Source organism: Balaenoptera borealis, assembly GCF_965194805.1.
Source record: "Balaenoptera borealis genome assembly, chromosome: 2".
NCBI lineage: Eukaryota > Metazoa > Chordata > Mammalia > Artiodactyla > Balaenopteridae > Balaenoptera > Balaenoptera borealis.
This window is the reverse complement of record NC_138867.1, coordinates 126267613-126286558: the sequence shown is the minus strand read 5'-3', so window position 1 is coordinate 126286558 and position 18946 is coordinate 126267613. Positions and strand designations below refer to the sequence as shown.

The 18946-nt window shown below is 38.7% G+C and overlaps 1 protein-coding gene across 2 annotated transcripts in view; it reads left to right on the top strand.

Moving 5' to 3' along the window:
• The window catches only part of LOC309624567 (uncharacterized protein), a 159919-nt gene that overhangs the window by 19423 nt on the left and 121550 nt on the right, over positions 1-18946 (top strand). The window lies entirely within an intron of this gene.

Below are 18946 nucleotides of genomic sequence, written 5' to 3'. Positions count from 1 at the left end.
AATTCTTCTTGAAGAATATATGTTATTATTTCAAAGCAAAATTACATTAAAATACAGATTTAAAATTTAAATTGAAGAAAACTAACTGCAATGTAGGTTGTCTTATTTTTTGCATGCTGTCTCAAATAACAATGAACCTCTTTGGCTGCCTACACAGACCCACACTCCAACTAACTCCTAATTTTTGTTTGGAAAATATATGGTTAACAGTTTACTCAATTCTGACTCTTTGAATTGATTTTCTTTGGGTAAAAAGGATCTAATCAGTAGGGAAAAAAATAAGCCCATAGAATTGTAAGAGTAATGTTTCGTTCATTAGTTAGAAATATTTCTCAACTCTCATCTAATGTGAAACCCTAATAAGAGCTCAGCATGGACTATTTTAGGAGCTCTCACCTTCCTGGGAAGAAGAAAAAAAGAAAAGTAACATCAGAAATTGCTGACATCTCTCTCCATCTCAAGCTTTCTCCCTTAAGTGGGTTCAGAAATGGGCATTAATAAGTAGGCAATGAAAGAGGGCCCTCTTGTTTCTACCTAAGATTTTGCCCCCATTTGTTACTTGCCTGGACATCCCTATTTAAACTTTTTGGACCTTCATTTCTCCTCAAAATCCAGTATATGCTATTATTATCACCATTTTATTTTTTATTTTATTGAAGTATAGTTGATTTACAATGTTGTGTTAATCTCTGCTGTACAGCAAAATGATTCAGTTATACATATATATATATACTTTTCATATTCTTTACCATTATGGGTTATCCCAAGATATTGAGTATAGTTCCCTGTGCAGTACAGTAAGGCCTTGTTGTTTATCCATCCTATAGATAGTAATTTGCATCTGCTAATCCCCAAATCCCAATCCATCCTCCCACCATCGCCCCCCTTCCTCCTTGGCAACCACAGGTCTGTTCTCTGTGTCTGTGAGTCTGTTTTTGTATCGTAGATATGTTCATTTGTACTGTATTTTAGATTCCACATATAAGTGATATCATATGGTACTTGTTTTTCTCTTTCTGACTTCTCTTAGTATGATAATGTCTAGGTCCATCCATGTTGCTGCAAATGGCCTTATTTCATTCTTTTTTATGGCTAATATTCCAGTGTGTGTGTGTGTGTGTGTGTGTGTGTGTGTGTGTGTGTGTGCGCACACACACACATATATATACACCACATCTTCTTTATCCATTCATCTGTTGATGGACATTTAGGTTGTTTGCATGTCTTGGCTATTGTAAACAGTGCTGCTGTGAACATAGGGGTTCATGTATCTTTTTGAATTATAGTTTTGTCTGGGTATATACCCAGGAGTGGGATTGCTGGATCATATGATAACTCTAGTTTTTTGAGGAACCTCTATACTGTTTTCCATAGTGGCTGCACCAGTGTACATTCCCATCAACAGTGTAGGAGGGTGCCCTTTTCTCCATACCCTCTCCAACATTTATTATTTGTAGACTTTTTAATGATGGCCATTCTGACCTATGTGAGGTGGTACCTTATTGTAGTTTTGATTTGCATTTCTCTAATAATTAGTGATGTTGAGCATCTTTTCATGTGCCTATTGCCATCTGTGTGTCTCCTTTGGAGAAATGTCTGTTTAGGTCTTCTGCCCATTTTTTTGACTGGGTTGTTTGTTTTTTGTTATTGAATTGTATGAGCTGTTTGTATATTTTGGAAATTAATCCCTTGTCAGTTGCATCATTTGCAAATATTTTCTCCCTGTCCATAGGTTGTCTTTTCGTTTTGTTTATGATTTCCTTTGCTGTGCAAAGTCTTATAAGTTTGATTACGTCCCATTTGTTTATTTTTGTTTTCACTTCTATTGCCTTGGGAGACTGGCCTAAGAACAGATTGCTACGATTTATGTCAGAGAATGTTTTGCTTATGTTCTCTTCTAGGAGTTTTATGGTGTCATGTCTTACATTTAGGTCTTTAAACTATTTTGAGGTTATTTCTGTGTGTGGTGTGAGGGAGTGTTCTAATTTCATTGATTTACATGTGGCTGTCCAACTTTCCCAACACCACTTGCTGAAGAGACTGTCTTTTTCCCATTGTATATTCTTGCTTCCTTTGTTGAAGGTTGTTCATAGGTGTGTGGGTTTACTTCTGGGCTTTCTGTTCTGTTCCATTGATCCATACGTCTGTTTTTCTGCCATTACCACACTGTTTTGATTACTGGAGCTTTGTAGTATTGTCTGAAGTCTGGGAGGGTTATGCCTCCTACTTTTTTTTTTTCCTAAAGATTGCTTTGGAAATTCTGGGTCTTTTATGGTTCTGTATAAACTTTAGGATTATTTGTTCTAGTTCTGTGAAAAATGTCATGGATAATTTGATAGGGATCACATTAAATCTGTTGATTGTTTTGGGTAGCATGGGCGTTTTATAATATTAATTCTTTCAATCCAAGAGCATGGCATATCTTTCCATTTCTTTGAGTCATCTTCAGTGTACTTTATTAATGTTTTGTAGTTCTCAGCATATAAATCTTTTACCTCCTTGGTGAAGTTTATTCCTAAATATTTTATTTTTTTGGATGCGATTTTAAAAGGGATTGTTTACATTTATTTTCTGATATTTCACTGTTAGTGTAAAGAAATGCAACCAATTTCTGTATATTAATCTTGTATCCTGCTTCTTTGCTGAATTTGTTTATCAGTTCTAATAGTTTTTGTGTAGAGTATTTAGGGTTTTCTGTATATAGTATCATGTCATCGGCATATAGTGACAGTTTTACCTCTTCCCTACCAATTTGAATACCTTTTATTTCTTTTTCTTGTCTGATTGCTGTGGCTAGGACTTCCAGTACAATGCTGAGGAGAAGTGGCGAGAGTGGGCATTCTTGTCTTTTTTCAGAGTTAGCAGGAAGGCTTTCAGCTTTTCACTGTTGAGTATTATATTGGCTGTGGGTTTGTCATAATTAGCTTTTATTATGTTGAGATATGTTCCCTCGGTACCCACTTTCGTAAGAGTTTTTATCATGAATGGATGTTGAATTTTATCAAATGCTTTCTCTGCATCTATTGAGATGAACATGTGTTTTTTGTCTTTTCTTTTGTGGATGTGGTTTATCACATTGATTGATTTGCATATGTTGAACCATCCTTATGACCCTGGGATGAATCCAACTTGGTTGTGGTGTATGATCTTTTTAATTTGTTGTTGGATTCAATCTGCTAATATTTTGTTGAGAACTTTTGCATCTATATTCATCAAAGATATTGGCCTATACTTTTCTTTTTTGGTAGTGTCTTTGTCTGGTTTTGGGATCAGGGTGATGGTGGCTTCATAGAATGTCTTTGGGAGTGTTCCTTCCTCTTCAGTCTTTTGGAGGAGTTTAAGAAGGATTGGTATAAGTTATTCTTTACATGTTTGGTAGAATTTGCCTGTGAAGCCATCTGGCCCTGAACTTTTGTTTGTAGGGATTCTTATTTTTGTTTTTGTTTTTTATTACAGATTCTTTTTTGCTTCTAGTGATTGGTCTGTTCTAATTATCTGTTTCTTCTTGATTCAGTTCAGTGGACTGTGTGTTTCTAGAAAGTTGTCCATTTCTTCCAGGTTGTTGAATTTGTTGGCACATAATTGTTCATAGTATTATGTTTTTTTGGTGTTTCTGCAGTATTGGTTGTGATTTCTCTTCTTTCATTTCTTATTTTGTTTATTTGGGTCTTCTGTTTTCTTCCTGGTGATCCTGGCTAGAGGTTTGTCAATTTTGTTTATCCTTTAGAAGAACCAGCTGTTGGTTTTATTGACTTTTTTTCTATTTTTTTAAATCTTTATTTATTTTCTTTCTGATCTTTATTATCTCCTTCCTTTTGCTGACTTTAGGTTTTGTTTGTTGTTCTTTTTCTAATTCTTTTAGGTGGTAGGTTAGGTTGTTTATTTGAGATTTTTCTTGTTTCTTAAAGAAGGCCTGTATTGCTGTGAACTTCCCTCTAAGAACTGCTTTTTGCTGCATCCTGTATGGCTTGTGGGATCTTAGTTCCCTGACTAGGGATTGAACCTGGGCCATGGCAGTGAAAGTGCTGAGTCCTAACCGCTAGACCACCGGGGAATTTCCCATAGATTTTGTGTGGTTGTGTTTTCATTGTCATTTACCTCAAGGTATTTTTTAATTTCTTCTTTGATTTCCTCATTGACCCATTGGTTTTTTTAGAAGTGTATCATTCATTCTCCATGTAATTGTTTATCATTTCTTTTTCTGTGGCTGATCTCTAGTTTCATGCCATTCTGGCTGGAAAAGATGCTTGAAATAATTTCTGTACTCTTAAATTTGTTGAGGTTTGTTTTGTGCCCTAGTATGTGGTCAATCCTAGAGAATGTTCCATGTGCACTTGAAAAGAATGTGTATTCTGCTTTTTTGGGGTGTAATGTCCTGAAAATATCAATTAAGTCTAACTCTTCTATTGCATCATTTAGAATCTCTGTTGCCTTATTGATTTTCTGTCTCCAAGATCTGTCCATTGATGTGAGTGGGGGGGTTAAGTCTCCTACTATTATTGTATTCCCATCAGTTTCTCCCTTTATGTCTGTTACTATTTGTTTTATGTATTTGGGTGCATAAGTGGTGATGAGTGTTATATCCTCTCCTTGTATTGATCCTTTTATCATTATATAGTGTCCTTCTTTATCTTTCTTTATAGCCTTTGTTTTAAAGTCTATTTTGTCTGGTATGAGTATTGTGACCCTGCTTTCCTCTCATTTCCGTTTGTATGAAATACCTTTTTCCATGCCCTTACTTTCAATCTATGTGTTTCCTTTGCCCTAAAGTGAGGCTCTTGTAGGCAGCATATTGTAAGATCTTGGTTTTGTTTTGTTTTTTAATCCAATATGCTACTCTGTGTCTTTTGATTGGAGCATTTAATCCATTGACATTTAAGGTAATTATTAATAGACATGTATTTATTGCCATTTTAAACCTCATTTTCCCATTGATTTTATATTTTTTTCTTTGTCCCTTTCTTTTTCTTTTTGTTTTTTCTTTTGTGGTTTGATGATTTTCTTTTGTATTATGCTTGTGTTCTTTTCTTTTCGGTTTTTGTGAATCTATTGTATGTTTTTGATTTGTGGTTACCCTGTTTTTTGAATATATTAATCTCTTCCTATGTCTGCTTGCTTTAGACTGGTAGTTATATAGCCTCAAACACATTCTGGGGGAAAAAAATCTACATTTTCTTACTCTCTTCCCCACATTTTATGATTTTGATGTCCTCTTTTATAGCTTGATGTTCATCCTTTTGCTGTTCATTGTGGTTATCATTGCTTTCATAGAAATTTTTTGATTTTTAAAAAAAATCTGTGTACTGGCTTATTTGAGTGATATACCTTCCAATTATGATTTTGTCTGTCCTATAGATTCTTACTTCTTTTCTATTTTGAGAAGACCTTTCAATATTTCCTTTAGCATAGGTTTAGTATTGCTGTATTCTTTTAGGTTTTGCTTGTTTGGGAAATTCTTTATCTCTCTTTCTATTCTAAATAATAATCTTCCTGGGTAGAGTATCCTAGGTTGTGGATTTTTCCCTTTCAGGACCTTGAATATTTCTTGCCACTCCCTTCTGGCCTGCAACATTTCTGTAGAGAAATCAGCTGATAGTCCTCTGGTGGTTTCCTTTAATTAGCTCTTTGTTTTTCTCTTGTTGCCTTCAGAATCCTCTCTTTGTTAGCTTTTGCCATTGTTATTATAGTATGTCTTGGTGTAGTGCTGTTTGGGTTTATCTTGTTTGAGACCCTCTGTGCTTCCTGTACCTGGATATCTGTTTCCTCCTTTAGGTTTGGGAAGTTTTCAGCCGTAATTTCCTCAAATACATTTTCAATCCCCTTTTCTCTTTCTTCTCCTTCTGGGATCCCTAGTATGTGTAGATTGGCATGCTTTATATTATCCCATAGGTCTCTTCTGTTGCTTTCATTTTTTTTCATTTGGCTTTCTGTCTACTATTCTGATTGGGTGATTTCCATTGTTCTATCTTGCAGGTCATTTATTTGTTCTTCTGCATTATTCAGTCTGGTATTCATTGCCTTTAGCTCAGCTTTCATCTCTGCAAATGAGTTCTCTAATTTTTCTTAGTTCCTTTTTATAGTAATCTGCATTTCTATCAATAGTCCTTCTTAATTCCTTCAGTATTTTCATTATCTCCTGTTTGACTTCAGTGTCTGTTAGACTAAAGTGGTCTGTTTCATTGATTGTTTTTTCAGGGGAATTCTCTTGATCTTTTAATTGGGAGTGGTTCCTCTGCTTCTTCATTTTACTTATATTTCTCTGGCTGTATGAGCTTGGGAGAAACCATTATCTACTATGGTCTTGGAGGGCTATTTTTATGTGGGAGCGTTCCTGTTTAGCCTGTGTGGATTTAATATATTTTGTTGCTAGGGCTATTTTTAGTGTGGATGCCTGTTGCCTCTTTCCTCAGTATATGCTGGATGTTATTTCCCTTGATAGGAGGTGTGACTGGTGTTGTGGTGACCAGATCCTGCACTCGATATTGAGCAGGACCTCCTCTTTGTGCTGTGGTTGTCACTGCCCTGTCAGGGGCTGGGTCTGTTCCCTCGTTGTTGTGGTAGAGGGCCCCAGATCCATTTCTGAGCTGCATTTTTGAGCTGTGTTGGGAGGTAGGTGGGATTGGGGTACTCCCACTGGGAAAGGAGCTACTGAGTATTCCTCTGCCAGAGCTGTTCACCAGTGAGTGTGTTCTGTTTTTTCACCTGTCACCCATTGTGCAAGCTCACAAAATACACTGTTGTTGGCACTGCCCTTGGCCCTACCTCAACTGTGGGAATGTCGGCATTCAGACCCGGTGTCCCTCAGGCATTGTTTTCACAAGGCCACCAGCACAGATCCATTGAAGTCAGGTCCCAAGACTGCTGTAGTCATCCACCTGGACCCACTGTGGCCTACAGCTGCTAAGGCCAGGTCCATCTTGGCCACAGGAGCACCCATTGTCCACTCGGATGTCTTGCAGGTGCTGAATTTAGAAAGCCAGTGGTGGTTGGTGTAACTCTGAGGCTTGCGCAGCAGCGGGGAGACATTTTTAGCCTTGCTTCCTAAGTTGTGCAGCCCCTGGGGCTTAGTTCTGGTTTCAGCCCTGCCTCTGCATGTGGGCAACCCATTTGCAATTGTTCCTGGAGCCCGCCAAGGTGGTAGTTGGGGTGCAAGAGCCCGCCAAGGTGGCAGCTGGGGAGCGGAGTCTGCCGAGGGGTGAACCCCTAAGACAGTGGCTGGGGCGTGCTCTCCTGGAGCCTTTGGATGTGGGGGCTGGCATGTGGATAAAGAGGCTGCTAAGGTGGCCCCACCCCCTCCTTTTGCATGCCACTTTGCAATGGCACTTTGCTTCTATGGCAGGCCTGGGCTTCTTCCGCTAAGACTCCCAGATGAGACCATATCACACTCCAGCCCATTCAGGCTGTCTTCGTGCAACCAACTGCAGTCCTCTCACTGGGTCTGTCCTCTAAACCCCAAGTTTCAGCACCCAGTCCCAACCCATACCAGCAGACGCATGTCTCAGGCTGGGGCACACAGGGTGGTGGCATGACCGTCTGTATAGGTCTCTCTCTGTTCTGCCTGCCACAAACTGTTTATTATGCTCTTCTCTGAGCCTCTGAAGCTCTCTTTCTGTCCCAGCTGATCTCCCCACAGGTGAGGGCGTTTCCCAGGGTGCAGGAACCTTTCCTCTTTTTCAGCTCCCTCCCAGGGGTGCAGGTCTTGTCCTGCTTCCTCTTTTTTTTTTCCCATTCATCCTACTTGGTTACATGGAGAACTTTCTTGTCCTTTCAGGTGTTTGAGGTCTTCTGCTAGTGTTCAGTAGGTGTTTTGTGAGAATTGTTCCACCTGTAGAAGTATTTTTTGATGTGTTTGTGGGAGGAGGTGAGTTCCATGTCCTTCTACTCCGCCATCTTGATTGGAGCCCTGTATTATCACCATTTTAAGTGGTGAGAAGTATGTAGCTCATTGAGCATTAGCAACTTGCCTCAAAATCATATTATTGGTATGTTATGAGTTGCTCATAGGTCTAGTCAAAGTTACTGATTTAAACGGCAGTGCTTTACTGCCACCTTATGGGTAAATGGGGTTTGTTAAAAGTTCTTCAAGAGTTATTATGGTTAAAGTTGGGCATAGAGTGCCTGTAGCAGATGAAAAACGTATCTTATGAGTCATACTAAGATGTTTGTATTATAACTCACAAAAAATAGTGCTTTTTAAAAGCAGATCATATTTAAATCATTATAGAATGGAGGCAGAATTATGTCTGGGAGAAGGGAATGGAGGCTGAGATAATAAGAAGAATATAAAAATAACCCATGAAATGTGATGAAGACTTGGATTAAATACATGTTTATGGGTTTAATTTATACTTAAGATGAAATAAGGAATATATAGAAATTATATATAGAAACTGAGTTTGAGTGAGAAAGGACTCAGAGTAGTGACATTAACTTTCATTAACTCAAAGCACATGGAGGAGCACATTTAGAAAGGAAAAAATAAAATTTATATTGGATAGATTGATTTTAAAAATTCTGAGCCAGTGAAATTAAGATGTTTACTATCTGATACTAAGAAGATGGGTACAGTCTCATGATGTGAAAATGTGAGTTGTAAGTATATATAGGCAATAGAGTAATTATAGTTGTTGAGAGGGATTGTCAAGCAGAGGAGGTGGGGATGGGTAAAGGGAAGATGGCAATGACAAAAACCTGGGACTGATCAACAATTAGGGATTTTAGACAGAGGGATTTCAAAATTCAAAACAGCTGCTGCTGCTGGTGGGTGGGGAGAGAGAGGGAGAGAGAGGGAGAGAGAGAAAAAGCACAGGCAGTTGTCAAAGCTAGGAACACTAAGGGGGATGCTCCTTTCATGTTGACAATGGTAGGGTATTTGTGGAGTTGATCATCTTTTAGGGGTTGCACTGAAAGGAAGGAAGTCTTGCATTTAGGTAAATATGCTCACCTCCTTTCCTTTTTTGAAAATGTCTACTCTCAAATAACAGAAAAAAATATTATTATGAAAGTTCTTACTGTTGTGTATAGGAAATTTAAGTAAACGTCTTATTATCCTCTGTGGGGGGGGGGGGAAATTGTATTATTATAGAGCATGATCTTATCTTTTGGAGTCCTTAGAAAAAGTAAAATAATGACATTGTACTCTAGTCTAGACTTTAGAAGATATCAGAGGAAAACATAAGTACAATGACATGATAAAGATAAAGCTGACTTCTACTTTCGGATAATATGGAGTAAGAGAGACCAGCTATGCTTCCTACCTGAAAAGACAAAAAATCAGACAAAATATATGAAACAATGACACTGTCTAGTCAGACAATGAAGAGTGCTGATTCCTGAGAGATGGGAAACAAATATGGTAAGCTCTATGGTTGGCCTTGGTTTCTGCATTGTGAGAGATTCTAGGAATAGGAAAGAGGAACCCCGATAGGGCAAGTGGATTCCCTGAATTGAGGAGACAGAGCTGAGAGGAGAGAGACCAAAGTGGCTATAGTTTGCAGGACCACGGGAGAACTGTAGAGAAAGCTCAGCAGATTACTGATTTGTGCTTATGTGTGAGGAAACTACCCAAGGCTAAGAAAGAACCACCAGAGAGGATTAGAGATAACAGAGCCCATGTCTCATACAGAGCTGGTAATGGTGCTTGTTCCTATTAGCCAGACCAGAAAACCTTATAATCCATGGTGCAATGAGTAGAGTACTCAAAAGGGTCTTGCCTCAGTCATGAGGAGTAATTAGCCCACTTAGTGAATACTGCACTGATCCCATCTAACTCTTAAAAGCAAAATTCCAGAGGATAACAATATTTCCAAGTAACTGAGCTATGTGTCAGAACAAAGCTCAGGAATATTTCTAGAAATACAAAAATATTCAGAACCAAACAAGGTAAAATTCATAATGTCTAATATCCTAAAATATAATCTATAATGAGAAGAAAAGCAGCAAACCCAGAATGGACACAGATATTAGAATTAGCAGATAGAGCCATAAAAATAGTTATTGTAACTGTATTCCAGATGTTAAAAAAAGTTAGGAATGTGGAAGATATAAATCAAACTTGTAGAGATGAAAATTAAAATGTTTGAGATGAAAAAGCTACTGAATGGTGTTAATCGAAGATGGATTACTACTGAAGGAAAAACTTTGTGAACATGAAGTCAAAGCAATAGTGTTGGAAACCAATCCTCCCTGGAGTTCTTGGTGTTCCTGCATGGCCCAGGACTCAGAGCAGTGGAAATTGACACACTATAAAGACAGAGACTGTCATTTTCCCCAGAGCTATTTGCTTTTCATATTCTAAAGATGATAGACCCAAGATGATTGTTTCCACTGATTTACCCTAAGCTCTGTATGGTAGAGACTGCGTATTCTGCCAATTCAGATGGCATCCTTCCCTTGGCGCCTCTGTAACAGATACCCAAAGTGTCAGTGGGAGAAGTCCATTGGCTTCTTTCTAATAAGATGCTGAGATAATTTTAAGAGGACCCTGGAGCCATGTGTCCCCCCATGTAATCAGCATGGTAGTTAAGGTCAAAGAGCCAACAGAACGTATAAATAATCTGACAACAGTCTTATAGGATATTCAGAGTCAAAAGAGATATTCTTTCCCAGGCCAGTAGGGAGCAAGCTGCTGAGGAAAAGAGAACATGTTAGTTTTATGTTAGTCTTCTTTCCATATAAAGTATGTGTGTGTGTGTGTGTATGTGTGTGTGTGTATATATATATATATATATATATATATATATATATATATATATATACATACACACACACACACATACATGTAAAAGAGACAGAGAGAGAGAGAATATAACCCAAAGAAGAACATGTCCCTATATGTTTCAAAGGTTAAAATGTGTCAAGAGTGTCAAGAGAACTTAAGAAAAAAACCAATGATCAATGGGACATTCATGAATACCATTAATGTAGACCTCTTCTACGGAGAAAAGGGGGCTGGTGAAAATGTAGGGCCCTGCTGATCCAAGCCAGACATGCATAAATGCCTCTGCTTCAAGGCTGAGTCTGAAAGTGAGATTGTTTAATGTGGAAAGTAGGAAACAGGAATGGCCAGGAAGAGCACAAGACTCCACGTTTCCTTTTTCTTTTTTTAATTTTTAAATTTTATTTATTTTTTTATACAGCAGGTTCTTATTAGTCATCAATTTTGTACACATCAGTGTATACATGTCAATCCCAATCTCCCAATTCATCACACCACCACCACCACCACCCCCCGGCCACTTCCCCTCTTTGGTGTCCATACGTTTGTTCTCTACATCTGTGCCTCAAGTTCTGCCCTGTAAACCAGTTCATCTGTAGCATTTTTCTAAGTTCCACATATATGCGTTAATATACGATATTTGTTTTTCTCTTTCTGACTTACTTCACTCTGTATGACAGTCTCTAGATCCATCCACGTCTCCACAAATGACCCAATTTCGTTCCTTTTTATGGCTGAGTAATATTCCATTGTATATATGTACCACAACTTCTTTATCCATTCGTCTGTCGATGGGCATTTAGGTTGATTCCATGACCTGGCTATTGTAAATAGTGCTGCTATGAACATTGGGGTTCATGTGTCTTTTTGAATTATGGTTTTCTCTGGGTATATGCCCAGTAGTGGGATTGCTGGATCACATGGTAATTCTATTTTTAGTCTTTTAAGGAACCTCCATACTGTTCTCCATAGTGGCTGTATCAATTTACATTCCCACCAACAGTGCAAGAGGGTTCCCTTTTCTCCACACCCTCTCCAGCATTTGTTGTTTGTAGATTTTCTGATGATGCCCATTCTAACTGGTGTGGTGATGCCTCATTGTAGTTTTGATTTGCATTTCTCTAATGATTAGTGATGTTGAGCATCTTTTCATGTGCTTCTTGGCCATCTGTATGTCTTCTTTGGAGAAATGTCTATTTAGGTCTTCTGCCCATTTTTGGATTAGGTTGTTTGTTTCTTTAATATTGAGCTGAATGAGCTGTTTATATATTTTGGAGATTAATCCTTTGTCCGTTGATTCGTTTGCAAATATTTTCTCCCATTCTGAGGGTTGTCTTTTCGTCTTGTTTATGGTTTCCTTTGCTGTGCAAAAGCTTTGAAGTTTCATTAGGTCCCATTTGTTTATTTTTGTTTTTATTTCCATTACTCTAGGAGGTGGATCAAAAAAGATCTTGCTGTGATTGATGTCAAAGAGTGTTCTTCCTATGTTTTCCTCTAAGAGTTTTATAGTGTCCGGTCTTACATTTAGGTCTTGAATCCATTTTGAGTTTATTTTTGTGTATGGTGTTAGGGAGTGTTCTAATTTCATTCATTCTAATTTCATTTTACATGTAGCTTTCCAGTTTTCCCAGCACCACTTATTGAAGAGACTGTCTTTTCTCCATTGTATATCCTTGCCTCCTTTGTCATAGATTACTTGACCATAGGTGCATGGATTTATCTTTGGGCTTTCTATCTTGTTCCATTGACCTATGTTTCTGCTTTTGTGCCAGTACCATATTGTCTTGATTACTGTAGCTTTGTAGTATAGTCTGAAGTCAGGGAGTCTGATTCCTCCAGCTCAGTTTTTTTCCCTCAAGACTGCTTTGGCTATTCGGGGTCTTTTGTGTCTCCATACAAATTTTAAGATTTTTTGTTCTAGTTCTGTAAAAAATGCCATTGGTAATTTGATAGGGATTGCATTGAATCTGTAGATTGCTTTGGGTAGTATAGTCATTTTCACAATATTGATTCTTCCAATCCAAGAACATGGTATGTCTCTCCATCTGTTCATATCATCTTTAATTTCTTTCATCAGTGTCTTATAGTTTTCTGCATACAGGTCTTTTGTCTCCCTAGGTAGGTTTATTCCTAGGTATTTTGTTTTTTCTTGCAGTGGTAAATGGGAGTGTTTCCTTAATTTCTCTTTCAGATTTTTCATCATTAGTGTATAGGAATGCAAGAGATTTCTGTGCATTAATTTTGTATCCTGCAACTTTACCAGATTCATTGATTAGCTCTAGTAGTTTTCTAGTGGCACCTTTAGAATTCTGTATGTATAGTATCATGTCATCTGCAAACAGTTTTACTTCTTCTTTTCCAATTTGTATTCCTTTTATTTCTTTTTCTTCTCTGATTGCCGTGGCTAGGACTTCCAAAAGTGTATTGAATAATAGTGGTGAGAGTGGACATCCTTGCCTTGTTCCTGATCTTAGAGGAAATGCTTTCAGTTTTTCACCATTGAGAATGATGTTTGCTGTGGGTTTGTCGTATATGGCCTTTATTATGTTGAGGTAGGTTCCCTCTCTGGCCACTTTCTGGAGAGTTTTTATCATAAATGGGTGTTGAATTTTGTCAAAAGTTTTATCTTCATCTATTGAGATGATCATATGGTTTTTATCCTTCAATTTGTTAATATGGTGTATCACATTGATTGATTTGTATATATTGAAGAATCCTTGCATTCCTGGGATAAATCCCACTTGATCGTGCTGTATGATCCTTTTAATGTGTTGTTGGATTCTGTTTGCTAGTATATTGCTGAGGATTTTTGCATCTATAGTCATCAGTGTTATTGGTCTGTAATTTTTCTTTTTCGTAGTGTGTTTGTCTGGTTTTGGTATCAGGGTGATGGTGGTCTTATAGAATGAGTTTGGGAGTGTTCCTTCCTCTGCAATTTTTTGGAAGAGTTTGAGAAGGATGGGTGTTAGCGCTTCTCTAAATGTTTGATAGAATTCACCTGTGAAGCCGTCTGGATTGAGACTTTTGTTTGTTGGAAGATTTTAAATCACAGTTTCAATTTCATTACTTGTGGTTGGTCTGTTCATGTTTTCTATTTCTTCCTGGTTCAGTCTTAGAAGCTTATACCTTTCTAAGAATTTGTCCATTTCTTCCAGGTTGTCCATTTTATTGGCATAGAGTTGCTTGTAGTAGCCTCTTATGATGCTTTGTATTTCTGTGGTGTCTGTTGTAACTTCTCCCTTTTCATTTCTAATTTTATTGATTTGAGTCCTCTCCCTCTTTTTCTTGATGAGTCTGGCTAATGGTTTATCAATTTTGTTTATCTTCTCAAAGAACCAGCTTTTAGTTTTATTGATGTTTGCTATTGTTTTCTTTGTTTCTATTTCATTTATTTCTGCTGATCTTTATGATTTCTTTCCTTCTGCTAACTTTGGGTTTTGTTTGTTCTTCTTTCTCTAGTTCCTTTAGGTGTAAGGTTAGATTGTTTACTTGAGATTTGTCTTGTTTCTTTAGGTAGGGTTGTATAGCTATAAACTTCCCTCTTAGAACTGCTTTTGCTGCATCCCATAGGTTTTGGAATGTCGTGTTTTCATTGTCATTTGTCTCTGGGTATTTTTTGATTTCTTCTTTGATTTCTTCAGTGATCTCTTGGTTATTTAGTAACGTATTGTTTAGCCTCCATGTGTTTGTCTTTTTTACGTTTTTTTCCCTGTAATTCATTTCTAATCTCATAGCGTTGTGGTCAGAAAAGATGCTTGATATGATTTCAACTTTCTTAAATTTACTGAGGCTTGATTTGTGACCCAAGATGTGATCTATCCTGGAGAATGTTCCGTGCGCACTTGAGAAGAAAGTGTAATCTGTTTTTGGATGGAATGTCCTATAAATATCAATTACATCCATCTGGTCTATTGTGTCATTTAAAGCTTCTTTTTCCTTATTTATTTTCATTTTGTATGATCTGTCTATTGGTGTAAGTGAGGTGTTAAAGTCCCCCACTATTATTGTATTACTGTCGATTTCCTCTTTTATAGCTGTTAGCAGTTGCCTTATGTATTGAGGTGCTCCTATGTTGGGTGCATATATATATATATATATATATTTATTTATTTATTTTTAAATTTTTTAATATTATCAACATTAAAAAAATATATTTATTTATTTAATTTTGGCTGTGTTGGGTCTTCGTTTCTGTGCTAGGGCTTTCTTTAGTTGCGGTGAGCGGGGGCCACTCTTCATCGCTGTGCACGGGCCTCTCACTATCGCGGCCTCTTGTTGCGGCGCACAGGCTCCAGACGTGCAGGCTCAGTAGTTGTGGCTCACGGGCCCAGCTGCTCTGCGGCATGTGGGGTCTTCCCAGACCAGGGCTCGAACCCATGTCCCCTGCATTGGCAGGCAGATTCTCAACCACTGTGCCACCAGGGAAGCCCTGCATATATATTTATAATTGTTATATCTTCCTCTTGTATTGATCCCTTGATCATTATGTAGTGTCCTTCCTTGTCTCTTATAACGTTCTTCATTTTAAAGTCTATTTTATCTGATATGAGTATTGCTACTCCAGCTTTCTTTTGATTTCCATTTGCATGGAATATCTTTTTCCATCCCCTCACTTTTAGTCTGTATGTGTCCCTAGGTCTGAAGTGGGTCTCTTGTAGACAGCATATAGATGGGTCTTGTTTTTGTATCCCTTCAGCGAGCCTGGGTCTTTTGGTTGGAGCATTTAATCCATTCACGTTTAAGGTAGTTATCGATATGTATCTTCCCATGACCATTTTCTTAATTGTTTTGGGTTTGTTTTTGTAGGTCCTTTTCTTCTCTTGTGTTTCCCACTTAGAGAAGTTCCTTTAGCATTTGTTGTGGAGCTGGTTTGGTGGTGCTGAATTCTCTTAGCGTTTGCTTTTCTGTAAAGCTTTTGATTTCTCCATCGAATCTGAATGAGATCCTTGCTGGGTAGAGTAATCTTGGTTGTAGGTTCTTCCCTTTCATCACTTTAAGTAAATCATGCCACTCCCTTCTGGCTTGTAGAGTTTCAGCTGAGAAATCAGCTGTTAACCTTATGGGAGTTCCCTTGTATGTTATTTGTCGTTTTTCCCTTGCTGCTTTCAATAATTTTTCTTTGTCTTTGATTTTTTCCAATTTGATTACTATGTGTTTCAGTGTGTTTCTCCTTGGGTTTATCCTGTATGGGACTCTCTGCACTTCCTGGACTTGGGTGGCTATTTCCTTTCCCATGTTAGGGAAGTTTTCGACTATAATCTCTTCAAATATTTTCTCTGGTCCTTTCTCTCTCTCTTCTCCTTCTGGGACCCCTATAATGCGAATGTTGTTGCGTTTAATGTTGTCCCAGAGGTCTCTTAGGCTGTCTTCATTTCTTTTCATTCTTTTTTCTTTAGTCTGTTCCGCAGCAGTGAATTCCACCATTCTGTCTTCCAGGTCACTTATCCGTTCTTCTGCCTCAGTTATTCTGCTATTGATTCCTTCTAGTGTAGTTTTCATTTCAGTTATTGTATTGGTCATCTCTGTTTGTTTGTTCTTTAATTCTTCTAGGTCTTTGTTAATCATTTCTTGCATCTTCTCAATCTTTGCCTCCATTCTTATTCCGAGGTCCTGGATCATCTTCACTATCATTATTCTGAATTCTTTTTCTGGAAGGTTGCCTATCTCCACTTCATTTAGTTGTTTTTCAGGGGTTTTATCTTGTTCCCTCATCTGGTACATAGCCCTCTGCCTTTTCATCTTGTCTATCTTTATGTGGATGTGGTTTTTGTTCCACAGGCTGCAGGATTGTAGTTCTTCTTCCTTCTGCTGTCTGCCCTCTGGTGGATGAGGCTATCTAAGCAGCTTGTGCAAGTTTCCTGATGGGAGGGACTGGTGGTGGGTAGAGCTGACTGTTGCTCTGGTGGGCAGAGCTCAGTAAAACTTTAATCCGTTTGACTGCTGATGGGTGGGGCTGGGTACCTTCACTATTGGTTGTTTGGCCTGAGGCAACCCAACACTGGAGCCTACCTCGGCTCTTTGGTGGGGCTAATGGCAGACTCTGGGAGGGCTCACAGCAAGGAGTACTTCCCAGAACTTCTGCTGCCAGTGTCGTTGTCCCCACGGTGAGCCACAGCCACCCCCGCCTCTGCAGCAGACCCTCCAACACTAGCAGGTAGGTCTGGTTCAGGCTCCTCTGAGGTCACTGCTCCTTCTCCTGTGTCCCGATGTGCACACTACTTTGTGTGTGCCCTCCAAGAGTGGAGTCTCTGTTTCCCCCAGTCCTGTCAAAGTCCTGAAGTCAAATCCCACTAGCCTTCAAAGTCTGATTCTCTAGGAATTCCTCCTCCTGTTGCTGGACCCCCAGGTTGGGAAGCCTGACGTGGGGCTCAGAACCTTCACTCCAGTGGGTGGACTTCTGTGGTATAAGTGTTCGCCAGTCTGTGAGTCACCCACCCAGCATTTATGGGATTTGATTTTACTGTAATTGCGCCCCTCCTACCATCTCATTGTGGCTTCTCCTTTGTCTTTGGATGTGGGGTATCTTTTGGTGAGTTCCGGTGTCTTCCTGCGATGATTGTCCAGCAGCTAGTTGTGATTCTGGTGTTCTCACAAGAGGGAGTGAGAGCACATCCTTCTACTCCGCCATCTTGGTTCAGGCAAGACTGGTAGTTCTGAGAATGCTCTTATACCTTCATTTAATTTCTAGATAGCGATTTCCTCTCAGACAAGAGCTGTGAAAGCTTAGAGCACTCTCCCAGGGTGTACTTTTTCCATACCAAGTCTGTCTTAGACAAACTAGAGCTGGTAGATGGATGACTACTCTGGTTACAGCTGCGAGGGGAAGCTCAGCTGGCTATTTTAGACATGTTTCCTATTAATTGGGTTTTTTTTTAATTCTAAAGGAATATGGAAGAAATTTCTGTTGTCTTCCTTGGAAGACAACCAGGAGCCTTTACATATTGATAGATTATTCCATAGTTTACAGTATCAGAGACCTGATTAAGCCCCGTGTTTGTCTCTGACCTTTGGCTCAAATGTTCATTTTGTTCTACTTCTGAGGCTTGAGACACAGATCTGAGACCCTTGTTAAATGAGACTTTCAGAAAAGTTTATTTATTAGGGAGAATATGGAAGGCAGCGAATCAGTGAGGGGAGAGGTCTACAAGCTCACTAGGGGTAGCTCTCTGTCACTAGGAACACATCCAAGGAGGGGTGAGTTGCAAGAGAAGGATTTTCTCAATGGAAAGATAAAAAAAAGGTACTTCTTTCATGTCTGAGTCCACTCAGCATTTTCCATCATGCAGAAATCTAATTTTTCCCTGAGATTTCCTAAAGGAAGAATCAGAATATTTTATTAATAGAGTGTCAGAGCTACAAAAATACTTGTAAAATTATCTATCACCCTTATTTTATATTTGAGGAAACTAAGAGCATAAAGGGCATTGATTACAGACAAAAGCCAGGTTATTGGATTTCCTACCCTGTTATCCTTCCATGATTCTAAGATGCCACTGAAGATACTATGACCTATACTATAAGCTCTTTGAAAATAAGTTACTTAATCCGGCCTCAGCTTATGATATATGAGGCATATCAGTCCTCATCTTACTCTGTCAATACTCTTACACTTCGGCTGAATTCGTCATTAATGGGGGTGGCCTGAGATGTACACATTCCTATCTCATTGCTCTTTGTGAAAATTAGAAAATGATCGTTGGGTGGAGGGCTCCAGTCTGGTGCCATGGGGAGAGTTTTTCTCCCTGTGAACTTCACTGTCTTATACAAAGATCAACCCTGAAGCCACAGTTTTGTGAGACTTAGTGTCTAATCACTGATAATCATGTCACATAAATCCAAAAACTAAACTAGCCAGAGGACCCAAACTTTATAGTCACCTATCCTAGCTCAGAGTTTCAGACACATATGAAGTTGAAGATATCTGAGAGAAGGCAAAAGTACAGTTTGTTTTAAAATCAAAGAATTTCAAGGACTCAAAGGGATATTTAAAGCTTCAAGTGAAAAAAATCTATCAATTGGCGTATGGGAATGCGACTGCTGAGAGAAGAAAGGGCCTAGCAAACACTACTGAGTACAGCAAGTCTGCTTTCTACTCCAGTGGGCTTTGTATTGCCACATGTTCTCCTGAGCAGGGACTGATTATTATCTGAGCAAACTAGAGCAAATTCCTGGCTTCAAGGCTGTTGTACTTGGTAGAAGAGGTAATCACCTTGCACTAAGCTTTTTCGT